This window comes from Talpa europaea (assembly GCF_964194135.1).
Source record: "Talpa europaea genome assembly, chromosome: 1".
Lineage (NCBI taxonomy): Eukaryota > Metazoa > Chordata > Mammalia > Eulipotyphla > Talpidae > Talpa > Talpa europaea.
The window spans coordinates 105,816,693-105,838,409 of NC_140073.1; the positions used below are offsets into that span (position 1 = coordinate 105,816,693).

Genomic DNA, 21,717 nt, shown 5'->3' on the forward strand with positions numbered 1-21,717 from the left:
GTATAATAATCATAAAGGAGGTTAGAAGGGAAGTGTAAATAAAAATGGCATTTTGGGGGAATACTTATATATTATTTCAGTCCTCAAAAGAATTATGTCTTGTATGTAATTGAAAAGAGAGGCTCATGTATTGTACTTAAAAATAGTAATGGTCTGAAAATAATTTGAATCCGAATATTTGGAGAATTTATTAGTTAAATTAAACTGTGATTTCATTACAACATAGCAATATTTATAAAATTAAAATATAGAAGGAGAATTAGGTAGATGCATATTTTTTTTTAACTGTCCTAAATTGTTTATTAGGTAAGAATTTTACAAACATTACTTATTAGCGGTAACGGTGGAGCTGGAGAGTATTGCGCCTTCTCCAAGCTGCACGGCGAGAACCACCAATAGTGTGGTGGAACTTGTGGCCCTTTCCAAGACCACGGCTCTTGCGGCCTGTAGATGTTAGCCCCCGCATCTCCCTGTGCTTGTGGACTGGTTTAGTGATCCATTGGGTGTCAGGGTTTCTTCTGATAGCTTTATGGAATGGATCGATGAGGATAACCTCAAAAAATTTGTACGTGGTATCTTCACCAACCCAGTAAGAATTCAGGACTCTCAGAGCTCCACAGTGGCGTCCAGCTCGCTCTTCAGCAAGATTGAAGGCTTCTAGAAAACTTCAGCTGATTTACACCATGGTGGACAGGCTTGCCATAGGTTGCACCCTTTGGAACTGGACGTTTGCGGCCACCACGGCGCACACGAATCCGATATATGACATAACCTTGCTTGGCTTTGTATCCCAGTCTTCTCGCTTTATCCGGCCGGGTGGGGCGGGGTGCCAGCAGCGCACCCTGAGAAGAAAGCGCATCACATCGGACTGCTTCTTCCTCCATAGTTCCTGGATGTATTTGTAAGCGCCCATTTTGGCTTACCTTTGCGGAAAAAAACTGATGGCTGCCGCCAGATGGAAAGGAAAGAGCCCTTTGATGCATATGTTTTTGAACTGTGTCTCTCCTTTTAAAATATCTTGAGGTTAGAGAAATATCCTTATCTACATTTATGTTCATTATTGTCAAAGTTTGACACATAAAATAAAAATAATAAAAATTAATTGACACAAAGAATAGGATAGTAGAAACAGAATAGTATAGTATTCCCATGTGCTTTTTTTTTGAGATTTATTTATTTATGCATACAATAACTGGGGTACAGGCCAGACGTGAGGGGAGTGAGAGGATTCACCAGAGACAGAGTAAGGAACAGAACAGGCAGACCAAGTGAAATACACTGCTGAGGGGAGCAGCGGGAGAGTCAGGAGAGGTCTGCTCCACCATGTGGGTAGCTCCCTGGCCAGCCTGGGATCGAACTTGTGCTGCAGAGGCTGTGGATTGCTTCACAGTGCTGTGCTTAACCCCGTGTGCCACCAGGGAGGCCCTCCCATGTACTTTCAAGGGTCCATGGATATTAAATATTTTTTGTTTGATTTTAGTGAAATTATTTCAATAAATTATTTTTCTAATTGTTAAAGTAATAAACTATTCTCAAAACTTTGAAAAATATAGCAAAGTTGGAAAAATAACTTACCCATTATGTTCTTTTTGCCTTATTTTACACAATTTTATTTTTTCATGAAAATCAAGCTGTAGAATAAAGGAAGGCTTGGGAAAATATTACTGAGGTTTTTGTTATATTGAAATTGAGAGATGATGGTTTGGACGAGGCACTGGTAGAGGGCAGAGGAGTGTCAGATCTGGAATAACTGAAAATAAAGTCAGTAACAGCTGCTGACATAGAAAATGTTATCTATAAATTGAAGAGAAGGAATTCCTGTTTGATAAATGGTGCAGGGAAAACTGGACAACCTTATGCAAAAGAATGAAATTAGACCACTCGTACACCACACACAAGAACCAATTCAAAATGGGATAAGAGTTGATGTAAGAACAGAAGCCATAAAATATTTAAGAAAATAGAGGCAAAACATTTAACAATATAGTCTTCAGAGATTTCATGGTGGATTTGTCTCCAACAGCAAGGAAATTAAAAGAGAATATAGGGCCTCTCCAGTGGCGCAGCGGGTTGAGCGCTACACTATGAAGCTGTCCGCAGCCTCTGCAGTGCCGGTTCGAGTCCTGGCCAGCCAGAGAGATACCCACATGGCATGCATGGCAGATCTCTCCTGCCTCACCCACTGTTCCCCTCAGCAGTGTCTTCGGTCCGTCTGCCTGTTCTGTTCCCCCCTCTCTCTGGTGAATTTTCTCACCCTCCTGCGCCTCTGACCGGTACCCCAGTTCTTGTATGAATAAATAAATCTTAAAAAAAATTAAAAAAGAGAATATAAATAACTGCAACTACATCAAACTGAACAGTCTGCATAGTGAAAGAAACCATTGCTACAAACAAAAGACAATCTATTTAATGGGAGAAATATTTTACACACCGTATATCTAACTAAATTCAAGGTCACAAAGAGCTCATACAATGCCTTTTCCTTTCACAAAAAGAAAACAGATAAGCCAATCAAAACCTGGGCAGAAGAGTTAAATAGGCATTTCTCCAAGGAAAAGGCCAACAGGCACATGAAAAATGCTTATCATATCTATTGTCAGGGAAATATAAATCAGAGCCACAATGAGATACTAGCTCATACCTGTGAGACTTACCCATATTAGAAAGAGCAGAAACAAGTATTAGTGAGAATGTAGAGAAAATGAAACCTACTATACTGTTGATGAACTGTTGTTGGGAATATAGACCAGTCTAACCCCTAACCCTTGTTGGGGCTTTCTCACAACACTATGGAGATTTCTCAAAATTTTTAAAATGAATCTAACATGACTCAGCAACTCCATTCCTACGTATCTACCCAAAGAATACAAAACATCTAGTTTGAAGGGAAACATGCATTCCTGTGTTTGTTGCAGTATTATTTATAATAGCAAAACCATGGGAGCAACATAAGTGCCCAAATACACATGAGTAGAACAGGTAGATGTGGTATATATACACAATGGGATTCAGCTATCAAAAAAAAAAAAAAAAAAACTCTATCATTTGTGAGAACATGGATGGGACTTTCAGGTATTATGCTAAGCAAAATAAGTCAGAAGGAGAAAGACAAATACTAGTGGCATTTGAGGAATAGAGAGAAACCAAAGAAGGGGTCAAATAAAGGCAATTTAACAACAAACACTGGAATCCTGACTATAGAACTGAAGCTGTCAGAGGGAAAGGAGGAGGGGGAAGAACAAACACAAAATTAGAGGGAGCACCATTGACTTTGGGGATAGACTATGGGTGTTTTGTTGCATTTGGTGTAGTAACAGCACCTGAAGGGAGGCGGTCCTGTACCTCTAAAATGTAAGCCAGTGTTACCTTAAGTTAAAAAAAAAGAAGACATAAATAGCTAGAAAACATAAAAATGTGCATATCAGGATAATGCAAATTAAAAACACAGTGGGGTTCCCTCATTAAAATTGACATTTAAAAAATTTAAACATGAAAAATTATAGATAAGCTAATATTTTAAGTGCCAAATATGTTTTTTTATTTTTTTTTTATTTTTTTTTTTTTTAGAGGCATGCTTTATTTATTTGTTTGCTGGTTTGTTTGTTTGTTTTGTTTACACATGCACTGGGTACAGTCAGAAGCGCGGGAGGGTGAGAGAATTCACCAGAGCCAGAGCGGGGAGCAGAGCAGGCAGAAGGACCGAAGTACACTGCTGAGGGGAGCAGCGGGCGGCAGGAGAGGTCTGCACGCCATGTGGGACCCTCCTCTGGTGGCCGGGGAGCAGCCGGGGATCGAACCGGCGCCGCAGAGGCCGCGCGCAGTTTCGCAACCCAGCGCTCAACCGCTGCGCCACCGGGGAGGCCCAAATATGTTTTTTTAAATGTATTTGTTAAAATGTTGTTTAACTCTTAAAAATACTCCTGAGTTGTTAAATGTTTATTATCACCATAAAACACAACATGCCTAAGAAAGGTTTCCCATACATGGTAGGAAAATAGATTTACCAGTAGTCTAGAATAGCATTAATGTTTCTGTCAAACTGTAGGGGACTTCTCTACTTCTGTCTTAAGTCATGAACTTCTGAATTTAGGGACCCCTTTTATTTGTAGGTGGAAGCTCCAAAGGCGGCATTCCCAATTTCAGACATGTCACCTTTGTCTGGGTGCTTGCAGGACTGAGTAATACAAATACTTGAATTGATGCTGAGATTGACAGAGCACTGTTGTGTTATATCCCAAAGCTTTTCTGTTTAATTCCCTTAAATGTCTTAGAAGAATTTAAAACTTTTTAAATTTAAAAGTATATTGAATGTTCATATTCAATGGATTTTTATCTTACCATTTGAGAAGGCAATTCTTGTCCCACCTTGGGTTATCTGATTATCAAAGGCAAAACTTGAGCTGCATAGAGAAGTTCTGACCCAGCTTTGCAAATATTACTAGCTGTGTGAATGTAGAGCAGAGGACACATGCTTGCCCTATGTTGAAGTGATCTTAACATACATTAACCTAAAAGACATTGATTAGACTGTACATTGATTACCAAATTTCTGCAGAAATTAAATTGAGGAGAAACTGCATTTGCTTTAATATTGTTGTGGAAAATGTAAGCAAAAATTTACCATCATACACACCAGAGTTTGAATCTGATACTCCTTATTGTAAAAAACAAACAAACAAAAACTTATGGGTGACTGGCTAGTATTCTTTCTTATTGACGGTGTTAACAATTTGTATGCATAAAGCATGGACTATGAGATTCATGAACCATGCTGACTGAAGTGAATAATGATTTTATAAAGTTTAAATTTGGCTTTCTGTGAACAGCCAGACCTGTTAGAATGAGTAATTTTTAAAATTCCCATTTTATGGGACATACCATATTAGAGAACATTATACTTACAAAAAGAAAAAAAAAAACAATTTTACAGATTGAGAAAAGATTGTGCTACAGCTTTTTTCTTCTCAATTTTTCTCCTAACTCATTTCTATTGTTGGTACCTGGAGACTCATACTGAGCTGTGTAATTTCACATGTTGTTTGATGCATGCATGGAGTTTCTGATACTTATTTTTAGACTCTATGAAATATAGAGCAAACAAGCAATTGCTTTGAAAAGCTGTAAGGGAGAAGCATATGACCAGAGACTGGTTAGAAAAATGGGTTCTTTGATGAGGATATGATTATTAGCTTCTCCTTTTATGTTTCTTTGCTAAAAATGCCTCCAATTTACTAAAGGAGTTCTCTTATTTATTAAGCTGCATAGTCTCTTTAATTTGTTTCCCTATATGCAAAAAAGGAGTTATCCTACCTACTGCAGTGTGATTATGAGGATCACATTAGAAAATAAACAGATAACACAGAAACATGCATATGGTATATTTTTACAAATGTTGTTATAATTTAGTTTATTTTTAATCATCTAGAAGCAGACAGCCTCAGTAAAATGTTTAATATTTAATGAAAAACCCAAATGAATATTTTAAGTGATTGATTTTTGAAAGTCAAATTTAAGATTTATTTTTATAAACTTTGCATATTTACAAAAATACACATGAATATTGGTTTTCTGTAAGGGAAGTTTGCAAAGAATGCAGCAAAAGCAATTCTCAGAGTTTTTTGAAACCAGATTATCCTCATGGAAATAAGGAAAATACTAGTAAATGATTTATGTTTTTCCTGAGGTTTGTACATATTTGAAGCTCCTCGATTATTTATTAATACTTGCTCACATCTTTCCATATTTTCAATGACCATTATTCAAGGTAGTGTGACCAGTGTGGTTGTCTTCAAGTAAAACTAAACCAAAACGAAATTACATACTTATTTTAGGACAGTGACTTCTCTTTCAATTAATATCTTAATAGACAGATACATGACATTCATTCACTTGTTAACACCATACGTAATGTGCCAGGGCAGTGGGGATAGAGCTATGATAAAAAGTAGACAAAGTGTTTGTCTTCACGGAGGTTGCACTCTATTGATGGAGACAGACAATGGAGTAGAGGATGAGCCATGCTAACGTGTAAAGGAAAGAATTTTCTCAGTAGAGATGACAACCACAAATAAGCAAGAGGAAGAGTGATACAAAGGAATAGGGAGAAGTAGTCAGGACCAGATAGCATGTAGGAGTTGAGCATAAGAACATTGAATTTTAAAGACTCAGCACACATAAAACTGTTCAATTAATGACTTTTTGGTCACTTAACAATTACTTTTTCTCAAAGAACCATACTTAATAAATGTGACATGAAGGGTGACATTTTGAAATTAAAGTTTCAGCAGCTACACTAACTTACTTCACAGTTTTCATTCAGAGAATAGCATATAGAACAAATTGAATTGTACCTCATGTTGAGACAAATACCCCATGTTTGACTTTACATCCCTTTGACAAAGAAGAGTTATGGAAGGGTAGCATCTTCCACATCCTTTTATTTGTCAAATATACTTGCTTTATTCATGTGTTTCTAAACAACCTTTTGTTCTGTGCTATACCTTAATTTTAAGTGGGGTGCAAAATAACCATGAGCCAAAAATTTGTGTAGAATGTTTACAGAGAAAATTCACCTACGAAAGCCTTCCTTGCACTCTTCTCCACTACTCACCATTTGTTATCAAGACTCTTCTTCCTGCTTTGGTAAATATCTCTTTAAAAATATCTTTAAAAATCACATTGTATCAAGTTGTAGACATTGCATTTGTTTACTTTGAATTATTTATTATACTACAATAATTTTGTCTCATACAATTAATATGTTTTTTCTGATTGTGGTAAGCTTGGCCATAGTAGCTTGTATTAAAATTAATGGGTCAAAAATTAATGAAAGCAGTTTTCACTTTCAATTAATGAAAGGCAGAGTATTAGAGATGAGTTAAACTCACTAAGTGAGAGAGAGCTATGTCCTGATGGGTAGCCCATGAAATACCAAATAACAGAATAAAAGTTGTGTGTTTCAAGTTGTCTTGCTCTCTGCAACTCTAGGTCATTGACAAATTTTTAATGGAATTTATTTTATAATATTTTTGTTATTGATATAATTTCATGCCAATAAAATTGTTAGTAATGATAGTGAAGACAACAACAAAAATGAGAATGTCAAAAATTCTGTCTCTAAGGGCATACAATCATGTATACTTAGGTAGATATAATTGCCAAAAAAACTTCACATTTATCACAATATAGGGCAGAGGTTCCAACCATTTGATAATTTGTTTTGGGGGTAAATTATTTTTAGAAATAGACTTTTTCTCAGGATGTTGAAATAACTCCTTCCTTTCCTTCATGTCATAATTTATTTTCATATACCTTTGTTCTCTACTTTCTGTTTGTAAATCTTTGAATGTGGTTCAAGTATTCAGGATAGGTATTTCTTAGTATTTAGGATATATAGAATGTTCATATTCTCTCACCATTTTTCTGTCAGATCTAAATTTGGAAAGCCCAATGTGCTTCCCAGCAGATATTTCTTTAAAGCACTGGATGGAGCTGAGTTTTTGTTTGGCTCCTATTGTTCTGTCGATGGAAGTCTTCAATTTTTCTTTTTAGAGAATATAGCTCAGCCAGATATGCACTCCTCATGGATTTACAATGGGTTTCACAGTACAAGCAACTCTAATGACCCAGCAGTCTTACTGGCCTTTTAGCAGCAGGAGTTTCTTTTCTCCCTCTAGCAATCTTGACCCTCTACCAGTAAAATTCTCCCTATTACATTTGCCTTTTCTAGTCATTACCAAATAGCACTTTTTCTGTCCTTCTTCCCCCACTCTTTACCTCTGTTATTATGTATATATTTACAGCTTTTCTCTTACATCTACTGTTATCTCTCTCTTTTTTTTTTTAAGATTTATTTATTTATTTATATAAGCACTGGGAATAGTCAGAAGCACAGGAGGCTGAGGGAATTCACCAGAGCCAGAGCGGGGAACAGAACAGGCAGACTGACAAAATACACTGCTGAGGGGAGCAGTGGGCAGCAGGAGAGTTCTACGTGCCATGTGGGACCCTCTCTGGCAGCAGGGGATCGAACTGGCGCTGCAGAGGCTGCAGGCAGCTTTGCAGCCCAGGGCTCAACCGCTGCGCCACCAGGGGAGGCCCTATTGTTATCTCTTATACTCCAAATCTGTGTAATTATTTTTCTAAGTTAACTATAGATGAGCTTATATATCTGGCCTCTGGGGTCACTGGTGATCCAAGATAACTGATTATTAACTAGTGAGCTAATTGAACAGGATTGGTTATTTAGCTCACACCTGATTGTTCCATTCTTTGTTCCAGACACCAAATATAAGAAGGAAAGATTGGTGTCTGTACAGAGCCAACTTACCTTGACCTCATGGGCTAGGGGGCTTCTTGCTCTTGTCTCCAAAGAGGTATCATAAATGAATAGAAAGGGCAGCAGAGTGTAATCTGGTAGGGTGTGCGAGAATCATGGTCCGTAGGAAAATATATATTCCATGCCTAAAACTTTCCAAATTAAAATCTACAGTTTTCAAAACATGATTGTAACATAATGAGTACATTTTTGAGCCATACTGAGCTCATGAACTGACAGTTTGTAACATCTGCTGATTTATTTTATTCAAATAAATTACCTGGTAAGAGAAGAAATAACTAAATGCAGTCCAGGGCTTTTTGTCTGTCTGGATCTTTGCTGCTCTGCACATAGTAGATTCTCAATGCAAGCTTGTTAGATGGATGGTGAAGTCTATCTAGAGTCTGGTCATGGTATAAGTAGAGGACATGGGGTGGTAGAGAACAAGTAATAACTTTTGAGATAAGAGTGATTATCAATGATCAAATTGCTGAATGGTTTACATGTGGTCTTAGATGTTCCTGTGAAGACAGAAAAAATAATTGGAGGTGTTAAAGACCTTCAGTAGTAGGACCACATGGCTAGGAGGTTGGCACCTCATAGGTTGGATAGAAGGTAGAAGGTAAATATTATGAACATTGTAAAGAGAGGTTTTGTGGGTGTTTTTGGTATCAGAGTGGATGTGTGATAGTCTTGAAGTGACAAAAGACCATTTAAGCTAATTTCCCTCCAATAGAATTTTTTCAAAAAGTTAATGCAGGAAAGAGCCACATTGCATTTAAGCCAAAACTGTAGAAGTACCATTTTCTGAACATTTGGAAGTATAAGAGAATTGTTTTACCTTGGAACAGTTCTTCTAGAAGGGATATGGGAAAGAGGAAGAAGGCTTGGGAGGAACAAAGGGTAATTATTTGAGGAGGAAATTCTTAAGATGAAAAGTTATCACTGTCCATTCTATGTGATAATGAAGGATTGAAAAACTTATCCTAGGAGGGTAATGTCCAGTGCTTTAAGAGAATTTAAACAGTGTTTTAGTGACACTCATGGTTTTTATTTGCAGGTAAAACAAGGGTATTGTCATGCCTTGATTATCACGATAGTTAATATTTATATATTTATGGAGCTCTATGAAAGTACTCCATTTCATTATCTCATGTGATTCATATCCTAGGAAGTAGCTACTATCATTATCTATAAACTGGGGCTCAGGGAGGAAGAGTAACTTGCTCAAAGCTACAAATAACAAGAGTTGAAAACCACAGAAGTTTGATTTTAGAGCTCTCATTTTTAACACAGATATATCTGTCTTGCTGCAAATCCCAAAGTTATTCAACTCTTAACATAAAATAGATTTTTCTTCTTAATTTACATCCTAGGTTTTCAGTGTTCTAGAATATATGTTCCTAGTACATCTGATTCTGCCAGCTTCACTCAGATACTACTCCCAGCAGCATAAACATGAAACTGTAAGAATTTTGAAAATGTGTGTTTTTAAAACAGAATAGTGTTTTTAAAACAGAAATTATAAATCATTTGAAGTTGTGGTACAACAATATATAAAGATCACTGAAAATAGTGAAAAATTCTAATTTATTTGCTTATGTTGGGGGTTGGGATATAGAGTGAAGTTCAGAAGACCTGACCTTTATATACCTAATATATATTCAGATGCCATGACTTAAATGCATAAGGAATTAAATTCACATAACAATTTTGTGAGATATGTACATAATGTACATAAATGAGAAAAATTAGTTAGAGAAGGTTAAGGTCATATAGCGATCAAGTTGAAGTGGGGTTTTTCAAATCAAATGAAAAAGGTTCCAGAACTTCATTTTCTCCCACTATTTTATGCTTCTGTGTAGACATATGATCCAGTCAGTAGAATTTAGCATTGTGCACATATTTTATGGGACATTCAATATAAATGAAAAGGCATCTGATTAAATAGAAGGATGCCTGATATAAGCAGACCGAATAGAAATTTGGCTGCCCTCTCCCCCAAAAAGATAAAATATATGGGAAATTTGTTTTTTAGTGTATTCCAGCTCACTTTATATTATGGAGTTTTAATGGCTTAATTTTTATCTTAAATGAAAACAACAGCAGCAACAATAATTAACATTTATTGAGCATTTACCATGTGCCAGCTATTGTGTTAAGCAATTTACATATATATATATGTGTGTCATATATATAAATGATTTTTTATCATTTACATGTATATAAATGAGTCTACTGGGCCCTTCTTATCCAAGTACATCTTGACTGTCTCCACAGCCTTGAGAAGCACATTTTATATCAATGGCTTCACTATTGTTGATCCACAGATTGGTATTAGTCTGATTTCATAAAATACAACCCTGATACAAGAAATTCAGCATGCCATGAGCAGGGCCTAAAATTTTACATATTTTCCTAATAAGTGAAAACTTTCCCAAACATGACAGTCCATATTTTCAGTTTGTTACATTAATCATTCCATATTACTCATGAGTTTCTATAAATTTGATACATGAGTTGAATCAAGACATAGAACATGTTTAATAAATCTAGAGGGAATGATTTTAATTTTCAAAAATAATGATCCAATTGAATCTTAAGAAATTAAGATTATGTTCAAGGTATCCCATCCCCAAAGAATGTGGACAAAGTCCTTTTTTCCCTATTGATGACAATATTCAAATATGGTTGATTTTATCAACTGAAGAGTTATCATGCTTAGTCAAATATAAAGCACTAAGATCTAACTAGCACTCAGATAGTGATATAGTAAATATATATAAGGATCCCACTGGAACACTTTCATTTCAGTACACATATTAGGGCTACAGTAGTATATTACTTAGCATAGGATATGAAGTATATGCCAGGCAAGTTACCGAAATGCCAATGTCATTGATCTGGTATAATAATTAGCCTGTTCCTTTTGTAGCTTTAGAGTAATTTAGGATATTAACTGCCCCAAATTATAGAACTAAAAAGTGAGTATATATAATTAAATACAAAGTCACATAAGGTTAGAATATATATTTTTCTGTAAGTTTGATTTTTAACATGTTTATTTGAACCACTTTTTTTCTCAAAATTGGTTACATGGTGAACCTAATATAAACAGCACATGAACTTCAGGGATGTTTATGTATAGAGTCAGCTTTAATTAGAGTAAGACTACAGATTTGAAAGGTATATAGTGATCCTTTCTTCAAAATATCTATTCTAGGGCCTCCCCTGGTGGCGCAGCGGTTGAGCGCTGGGTTGTGAGGCTGCCCGCAGCCTCTGCAGCGCCAGTTTGATCCCTGGCCACCGGCAAGGGTCCCACAAAAAACAAAAAACAAAACAAAACAAAACAAAAAACCAAAATATCTATTCTATTGGCCCCACCTTAGTCTAGAAAACTAATTTATTGCTCTTAATGCAGACCTTGAAAATTACTGATAAAAGGCACATATTACCTGTGAAACATTAAACATTGTTTTTCGCATTGAAATTCTTTTGTTCTATTGAGAACTTTTTAGTTACTGTTATGTGACTACATAGGGTTTTGTTATAGAACTTATTTGACCTACAGGGTTTGAAGGTGATATAAATGAAACTAATATATATATATATATATTTATAACTTCATGTTTGAGATGCAGTAATTTAGGTAAATTCCTAAAAGTCTGCTTTGTATTCCAGAAAATAGCTTTAAATAGTGACTTGATTCTCTCTTCCATATTACTGCAAATTAGGCTATTTTGCAGAGTATAGAATGTCTTAATGCATTGAAATAATTCTTAGTTTTTCTCTTAATGACCAGATTATGTTCTTCAGTGTGGACTGAAAACTTTTGATCCACAGATTGGTGGATCCACACATGGAGAAGGCTCACAGTGATTGCTTGATTTGAACACTTCTGTTTTGTGTTATAGAATATTTTTATGTCAGGTTCAACAAAGTTGGCTATAATACTCTTATTATTTTCTGCATAGAATTTTCAAGTGACAGTGGCTTTTGTTTCCTAATAATCATGGTTTTGTCAATACATAAATCTTCCATGTATTTTTAAATGAGACTGACTATTCAGTGAGCAACATATAATAAAGTTTGTGTGTGGTTCCTTTTGAATGGCAAGAGTTATTATACTTAGTATTGCAAGGAATATTTTATGTAAAGAAGAAAGGCAAATACAGTAGTAACAAAATATGTCAGACAAGGCTATGACTATACTTACTATATTTACAAAAGAATAATAAATTCTCATATAGATGTGGTATCATATTTGTTGAGAGATATTTTATGTTCAGAGAGGTCCCATCTTAGAGAGGGATGAGGTAAGATTTCATTAGAATCAATCTTTTTTTGCATTTAGTTAATATTCTCATTTAAATGCTTCTTTCTTGCTTTTAAGAACTCCTTCCTAAAATTTTGTCAACCAAACGAGTTTTGTTTCAGGGCTGAGTGTTAAAATAAAGAAGCTACTTCATGTGTTTACTCAATCTTTTGCCCAGATTATATTTATTGAATATATGTCATGTGAGATGCTGTTAACAAGTTAACAAGATGTGTGTGTGCGCTCAGATGTTCTCAGTCTGGTGCAGAACAACAGATAAGACAATCAAGGATGACAATATAGTGTGATAAGGACCATAAGACAGACATGTAAAATCTTGGCTTTCCTAATCACCTGAAGAGAAGGGATGATGGAGCTGCTGTGGTTGGTGGCAGGCATATTTCCAGGAATGTTTCTGAAAGGAAATGAAGCATAATTAGTTTTGAAGAAGAGATACCAAATGATCAGTAGGGTAAAGTGGTTTTAAAAAGAGGGATCTGCCATTTTTTTAAAAAATGGAGCCATGAAAAAGCATAGTATACTCAGGAAACTGAAGTTGTTCAGGTTGACAGCACTTGAGGTGATTTAGGGGACATGGTTGGAACCTTTGAAGGTATGCTATAGACCAGGTCACAAAGGGGCTTAATCTGTTGTGCTAAGGAGTCTGCAAGCCTCTTAAACAGAAAGGATAGGAATTGAATTTTAGAAAACTTATTCTGACATAGAGTGGAGAATGAGAGGAGGCCATATTGGAGACTAGAATTATCAGTCAAAATGTTTTAATAAACTATTAAAGTGTTTTCTAGGGCAGTAATAGCAGGCATATTGCAAGAAAGAGGAAGTAGTTGAAATTCTTAAGAGTTAAAATAAACAGAGCTCAGTTATTAACAGATACAGAGTTAAGCAAGGTGAGAAAGTTTTCCAGCTAAGGTCTTATTCTTACTAGGGATTTTACTGGTAAGATAAAATTTAGAGTAGGGGGGAAAGATTTGTTGAATATAGAGCTCAAACATGTACATGTTGACTCCAAGCTATCTTCAGGACATTTCTGGCCACTGACTATGACCATAAGGCAGAAAAAAAGCCTACTAGATAGGAACACACATTTTGGAGCTGAATTTCTTGACGTTGAGTCTTAGATCTACCATTTACTCACTGTTATATACTTGGAGAAGTATTTTCCCTATGTAGACTTCAATTCCTTATATATAAACAATTGTAATTTTAACATTAAATGAAATATTTGATAGAAAATGTATGTGATATAATAGGTGTTAGACATATTTTGCTGTTAATATAAATGTAAATATATGCAATTTAACTTATGAGTCTTATGTTCAAAGTAAATAAGAAGAGAGTTGGATTCGAAGGTAGGGATTTAAAAGTATGAGGTTTGGAGTCATCAACATGAGGGTTTTATTTTACTTTTTCACCAGTTACCTACTGTCCCAATTTTCTGTTGCTACAGTGACCACTTCATGACAAACCCAAAATTCCTGAGCCACTTTGGCTATAGCTTAAGTCTCTCAAGTTATACTGAAGCCTTTATAGCTATGCAGGTCTTAGCTGGCTCATTTTTATTTTTATTTCAATAGTCACCTATGCATTGTTGATTTGATCAGGGTGCTCTCTTAAGTTGAAGATCAACTGGCTGTTGACTGGTTTAGAATGCCCTAAGCTTGTTTTCATATGTGTTTCAAATTCTTCCAGTTGGTTTCAATATATGCTCAAGGAGAGGCAGAAGTACAAGAGCAGACAGACCCAGTTGTAAATAAAAGTATATATGTATTCTTCCCAACTCTGCTTGCAGGATGATTATTCAAATCTCTTGTCCATAAGAAGTCACATGGTTGGGATCAGAGTCAGACTTGGAGCAGATTAAAATGAGGGCAGCTAAGACATATATATAGCGTAGGAGGCACTAATCAGGGCCATGAATGCATTTGATAAAAATGATGTGTAGCCTTGAATTAGCTATTCCGTAAGTAATGAGCATCTTCTATCTTCTAGATGCTGTTTTTGGTGCCAGGAATAATGGTGACCAAAATAGATATTTTCCTTTATTTCATGAATTAATATTCTAGTAAGGGAAACAGACAATGAAAAAAAAAACACATGAAATTTTCTGAACATGATAGAGTATGTGAGAAAAATAAGGCAGATGAGTTCATTAAGAGTGACTTATAATGGTCATAACTTCAAGGTGGTTAAAAAGGCTTCCTTGAAAAGAAGTATTTTGAGCTTCAGCATCCAGAATGAGGTCTGTCATGCAGAGATCTGTGGAAAGAGTAATCTAGGTAGGTGGAGGGCTGAAAGCCTCAGGTGGAATCAAATATAGCTCATTGGACTCACAGGAGCCATATCAGCTCTTGCTGAGGGATGATGAATATGAGATGAGGAGAGGGTAGACCTTCGGGGCCTGGCACACCATGGTAACATTTGAAGTTTATAACATATCAAATGGAAACCATTAGATAGTTTTAAATAAGAGGAACATGCTATGACTTTTGAGCAATGAAGATCATTGGAAAGGTTTAATGAACCCTCTGCCTCCTGGCCCAGAACCCTCAGTTTCCTGGAGCAGATGACCTATACAGAGCTCCCACATAAGTTTATATGATGGTTTTCTAGTCACTACCAGATTAAAATTTAGTGTCTCTAGATAAACTATTCAGACATATTAAAATGGTATTCGTCTCAGTTATCATTCATAATTTAATGCATTTTTCCCAAATCTCTTTATCAGAAAAAGCCAAGGTATTTACATTTCATCCATCACTTAGAAAGTGAGAATATGTTTACATGGAACATGGGAAAGTAGGAAGAAATGGAAAAGTTTCTAGTTTGGAGTAATCAGTTCACCCATCCTCTTGTCTGCTGAAATGGAGCCCCTTCTACCCCCTGTATCTTTGACTCCATTCTGTACCCTCCATGAACCCACTCCACAGTTCCTGCTGTTGAAAAATCTAAAGGACATGTTTTATTCTTCCTTCAGCAATAGGTCTGTTCTTCCTTTTCAATTGATAAGGTCTGTTGATCACAGAGTGACTTTTTTTGGCGGGCATGGTGGAGGAATGTGGAGGAGTGGTGAAGGGACTTGCAAACTTGCTATCACCCAGGTCTACTTTATCCATTGAAAAGCTAGGAATTCCCATCAAATTGCAGCTCTTCAAGAAACTAGAGGCATGCTTTGTTCTGTCCAAGTTAGTTTTAATGATTGGTCTTTTTTCTGTACTTAACTCACATGCTTCAATAACCAACCCTGTCCTCTATTATCTATGATGGCAAACTAGTCCTAGTCCTTATGTTTCAGGCCATTTCTTGTCCCCCCCCCCCCTCAAAAAAAATTCTGGTGGTTAGAAGAAAGGGAAGAATGGGAAAATTCAAGTACAAACCAAATCTAGTGAAAATAATAATCCATCAAGAAAAAAATAACAACGATGCGACTTTCCTCCAAGGGAAAGTGCAAAAAATACTAGAAATCCTAAAGAACTCACTTCTTTGTAGAAGAAAACCTCTATTCTGTACAAATTATTTTAATTAACTCCTCCTGCAGGTAAGAGGAGACTAAAGCATTACTTCCTTCTGGTTTCATCAAGTACCCTTGTCTTACCCCAGACAATATCTAAAGTCAGTTTTAGTCATTTGCATTCTTTTTTTCACGGATAACTATGCTGAGAATTGTCATAGAAAGGAATGCAAGCATCAAATTATTGCCACAGAGAAATACTTCATATGTTATTATTTTCATATGATTTTTAAAGTTCGGTTTTTCATTATATGTAAGAGTGATGAGGGTGAGGTGAGACACACCAGAAGTTAAGAGAGTAATCTTGATTAGTCTCACTTGTTCTTTAATCTGTCTTGTGTTTTATTTCATAAAGAGCCTAGCAGAGGAAATGGTGCTAGTTTGGAGTAATCTTGGTTTATCACTTTTGAGGGAACATCTCTTCATCAGCCCTGTGCTGGAAAAGTTGCTGTATTTTAGAGGTAACTGGATCATTAACTTTATTGCAAAGTTACACGATCTAGTAAAAATATTAACATGGAACGGTTTTACACAAAGCGTTTATCCACATTCTTTGACATTTCTGATTAGACATTTAATGGTTGAATTTTATTATTGGTTTAAATAGGATATAATGCCTGAAGGAAAAATACACAAATCTAGGATCTGAGATATAAATATGTAAGCAGTATCTAGCTAGTTAGCAACTCTAAATAAACATACTTTAATGCATTTGGAAGTTTCTTTTAACATTTGATTATGTGTTATGTTGCAGTAGCTGTAGACTATAGGAAGGATTATGCATATCACTTAGTAGCTTCTTTTTTCTTTGATTTTTATTTTGTATCTTCAAATCTGTGAAAAAGTATTAATATAATTACAGTAGATAGTTCTCAGAATGTATCAATTGTTCCTTTCTTTTTCCTTCTTCCTTCTCTTTCTCATCATTATTAGAGTAACAGTAGCATCATAGCTAACATTTATTGAACATTTACCATGTGGCAGGCATTGTACTGAATTTAAATGGAATATCGTGTTTAATTCTGACAGTTACCCTGGGAGGTGGACACAGTTTTGATTCTCCTTTTGCAGAAGAAAAAACTGAGGCACTGAGAAGTAAAGTAATTTGCCCAAGGAAGCCAAGTTATTCAGGACTTGGCAAAGGTGGGATTCTAACCCAGGCAGTCTGCCATCAGAGTCCTTCCTTTTTTTTTTTTTTTTTTTTTTAAGATTTATTTATTTATACAAGCACTGGGCACAGTCAGAAGCGTGGAAGGGTGAGAGAATTCACCAGAGTCAGAGCTGGGCACAGAACAGGCAGACCCATGAAATACACTGCTGAGGGGAGCAGTGGGCGCAGCAGGAGAGGTCTTTCACACCATGTGGGACCCTCTCCAGGTGGGCCAGGGATCGAACTGGCGCTGCAGAAACTGTGGGCAGCTTCACAGCCCAGCGCTCAATCGCTGCGCCACCAGGGGAGGCCCTAGAGTCCTTTCTTAACCACTATCTTTCATACCTCTATGCTGTTCAAACCAGTAATTCTATGTATAGCAAGTGATAAACATGTGGTATAAGGCATGTCAATTAATATTGATATTTCTCCATCAATTCTTTCAGCATTAAGAAAAGCACTGTGTGAATGAAGCTAGTGGTTAAAGAAAAGTCTATGTTTTTGGTTCTAGGATTAGTTTCCTACAAATAATTCAATTGTAAATTAATGCTAAAAAAATTGGCCTTGAAATATTATGTATAGTCAAAATTAGGAGCTTGGTCCTAAATCCTCACCTGGGAAATCATAAAAAATAAAAATGAAATAAAAGTAAAATTTGATTCTATATTTTTCATGGCAAGCTATATGGGTATTTGATTTTAAAATATCAGTTGATTTTTCATTATTAAAGAAAATATGTTAAGAGATATGGATGGTTATAATATCTCTACTAAGCCAAAAGCCATACAATTTTATTAATTTTTGTGTTTTTTTTTCTTTTTTGGGGGCATATAATTTTAGGAAGTGATCAGAGAAAAATGAAATAGAAATTATCCTTTATAAAAAGGATATAAAATGTAATTATTATTTAACTTAAATTGATGTATTATGTCAATGCCCTATTATTTGCCCTATTGGTAGCAAATTCACGTAATAAGAAATTGGTTTGTATATATTTTTTAGTATGTATATACAATGATCAATGAATTTAAGGTCAAATATCCATTGCAATGAATATTTATGTCTGTGAGATTTAGACACACACACAAACCCCCCCCACACACCCCTATTTGTGTCTGTGAGATTTAGACACACACACACACACACATACACACACACACACCCTAAAAGCCCTGAGAGGATGGACCCCTTAGGAACTGAGCCTTTATTGATCTGTTATATATATTTCCATACCACGTAAAACTAAGTTTGATAAATTCTCTCCATTCTTCAGTCTCACTTTCATTTGTATCTTAAGTCTCTCCTCAGTATAAAAATATATAAGAGGTTAGAATGACTCACTGCATAATAGAACTGAATGAAGTGATGGATCATAGTTGCACTGAATTAAAAAATTGGTTTTGTGGAAATTTTGCTTTGGTTAAAGTAGGGGTGGGAATTTTAGTACTTTAGTCACTTACTATCTGAAAGGCATACTTTGGAGCAAGATAATATAATTTCAGCTGCTAAATCTTGCTGAAAACAATATTATCTTCTTAAAAGAAAACTCTTTCCCACTGAAAAAAATAAAAGAATTCCTAGATTTTATAAATTAGAAAATTCATTTTAAATCATTCCAAATCAAAATGTTATTTTGATTTAAAACATTCCACTTCCTCCATACCATTAAGAGTGGGTAAAAAAGCTTAAAGGGTTGCAAAAGTGCCTATTGCTAGTACTTATCATTACTTCGCATGATTCACAAATTGATTTTCTGGCTTTATATCTATAAGAGACAGTGGGCTTTTTAATGCCATAATTTCTCATAAGCTGATGAGTACAGGGATGATGAATGACTTTTCCTCCCACAGTCTCTAAGTGGACTCTTTGAAAGAATGTTGTTGTTTTGAAGTTATCTTTATTTTAATTTTATTTTACTCTCCATTGCTTTGCAGTTTTCTGGAAATTACATTCTTTCCTTATCAGTTAGTAAGCCTTATGGATTCCTTTTGTTCCTTTCAGGGATGTAGGTTATTTTTAGTAATTGGAGTTAGAGAATGAGACAGAGAGGTACCTTGTGGTAGCCTATATCCAAAGAATAGACAGGCAGGTCATTTTAATTTCATAATGTGGCTACAAATTATTGAATAGGAAGGAGGTTATAAAAATATGAATGAGAGAAGGTAGAAATTATATCCTCAAAAATAAGTTCAGCATAAAAAATTGCAATGCCTCAGCTTCTTTTTCTCCATTCTCAGGGTGCAATATCTTGTAGGAACTTACATTAGTTAAAAAAGCAAGTTTTCAGACAGGGTCACAATGCAAAAATGTGTGTATTTAGTATTTCTCTCTCTGTAGTATTCCTCCATTTATTGAAGGACAACTCATTGGATCCCTTCAGCTATTCATAGCTCTTTAATTCTTCATTGTGGGTTTCCCTGATGGTGCAAGGGGTTAAGCACCGCACTGTGAAGCAGTCTGCAGCCTCTGCAGCATGAGTTCAATCCCCGGCCAGCTAGGGAGCAACCACATGGCGAGGGAGACTTCTCCTGACTTGCCCTCTGCTCCCCTCAGCAGAGTACTTCAGTCAGTCTGCCTGTTTTGTTCCCCACTCTGTCTCTGGTGGGTCCTCTCACCCCCCAAGCTCTGGCCTGTACCCCAGTTCTTGTATGCATAAATAAATGAATCTTTAAAAAAAAATTCTTCCTGGTCCCTAACTCTACTCTCAGGAAACATAGGGCCAATGCTACTCTCTTCGGAGGTACTTGTCTTTGACAGGAGATGAACACAGGGCTAAGGGGACACAGGGTTGAGTTGATTTTACTTTTCAGTGTCTTTTACAAATATTTGTGCAGGATCAGTACAGGATATCTGAGGAGTTCACAAGCATACAAAACTCTGTATGCTCTGTGTTATCACCCTGCAGCTCTCATCCATTTGTTCATTTATTTAATATGTAATTTACATATGGTAAAATTCATTATTTTTAGTGTAAAGTTTTCTGAGTTATTTTATTCGTCATATTTTTTTTTAATGAAGTATGTTGGTTTATGACATTGTGTATGATTCAGAAGTAGAGGTGGGTGCACATCTCTTCAGGATGTATGTTACTATATCAGACCCACCACAGAAGCACACAGAATCCTATACCATAGTCCACTGGGTTCATTCTCAACTTCAGGCAGCCTTAATCTTACAGTCATACTTCTAGGGTTTGTTTGTCCTTTCCTTTATCTTCCTGTTGTCCACATATGAATGAAATCAACCTGTTTGTTTGTCTTTCTCCTTCTGACTTATTTTGTTTTATAGTATTCTTTCTAGTTCCATCTATGTTGTCACAAATGACGAGAATTCATCTTTTTTTATAACTTAGTATCCTATTGTGTATATATACAACATATTACTTTACTCAGCTGTCATTGGACACATAGGTTGTTTAGCTTTTTATAAATAGTTCTGCAATGAACATAGACATGGCATATATCCCTTTGAATTAGTGGTTTTCCATCCTTTGGTAGATACCCAGGAATGGAATTGCTACATCATATGGTAGAACTATTTTCAATATTTTGAGAAACCTCCTAACTTTTCTGTAGGGGCTGGGCCAAACTGCATTCCTGCCAGTAATGTACAAAGGTTCTTTTTTCTGTACATCCCAACCAATACTTGTTTCTGGTCTTTTATATGAACCACCACCACAAATAATATAGATGAACTACTATAATTCCAAAAAGTTTCCTTCTCTGTTGTACTCAATTACTTCCCCCACCCCTAACTACTGGCAACCAGTAATGTATTTGCTTTCCTCCTGATTTTGCCTTTTTCCAGAATGGTATTAAATGAAATCATACAATGTATAGCCTTTGGGATCTATTTTTATTATCATAATGTTTCAGGATCATCCATTTTGAAATGGGTATTAATAGCTTGATTCCTTTTATCATTATCATTTATCAGTACATATGTGGATGTGCTGCTGTTTGCATCACATTCACTTATTGAAGAATATTGGACTGTGTGTTTTCATTGGTGATTATAGACAATCTCATAATAGACATTTACATACAGGTTTTTGTATTAATAGGAATTTTCATCCTTGGGTAAATACTTAACAATAGGGTTCTCTCTCACTTTAATGCTATTTGTCTATTCTTTTAGAATATATATTTTTATGTTTATTCTTTTGTGACTATATCTCAAGTGGTAAAACACCATTAAAGCTGAGTATATTAATAAAATCGAGGTTCTAAACTTGTGAAGATGAAAACCCTAGGGTAAAATCTGTATGGTCTATGTATATTATCCTTTCATGTAAACTTTTCTATCCTATTTATTAATGTATATTTTAGAACAGCTTTATTGTGATATAATTCACATGCAAAATTCACCTCTTTAAAAGTGTGCACTTCAGTGGGTTATTTTGTATA

The 21,717-nt window shown here is 35.5% G+C and overlaps 1 pseudogene across 1 annotated transcript; it reads right to left on the reverse strand.

Annotated features, from left to right (window-relative positions):
* Nucleotides 1-331: 331 nt before the first annotated feature.
* LOC311183995 (large ribosomal subunit protein eL15-like) lies at nucleotides 332-980 on the reverse strand (annotated as a pseudogene). Its single transcript has one exon. The product of its transcript is annotated as a large ribosomal subunit protein eL15-like (transcript).
* Nucleotides 981-21,717: the final 20,737 nt, after the last annotated feature.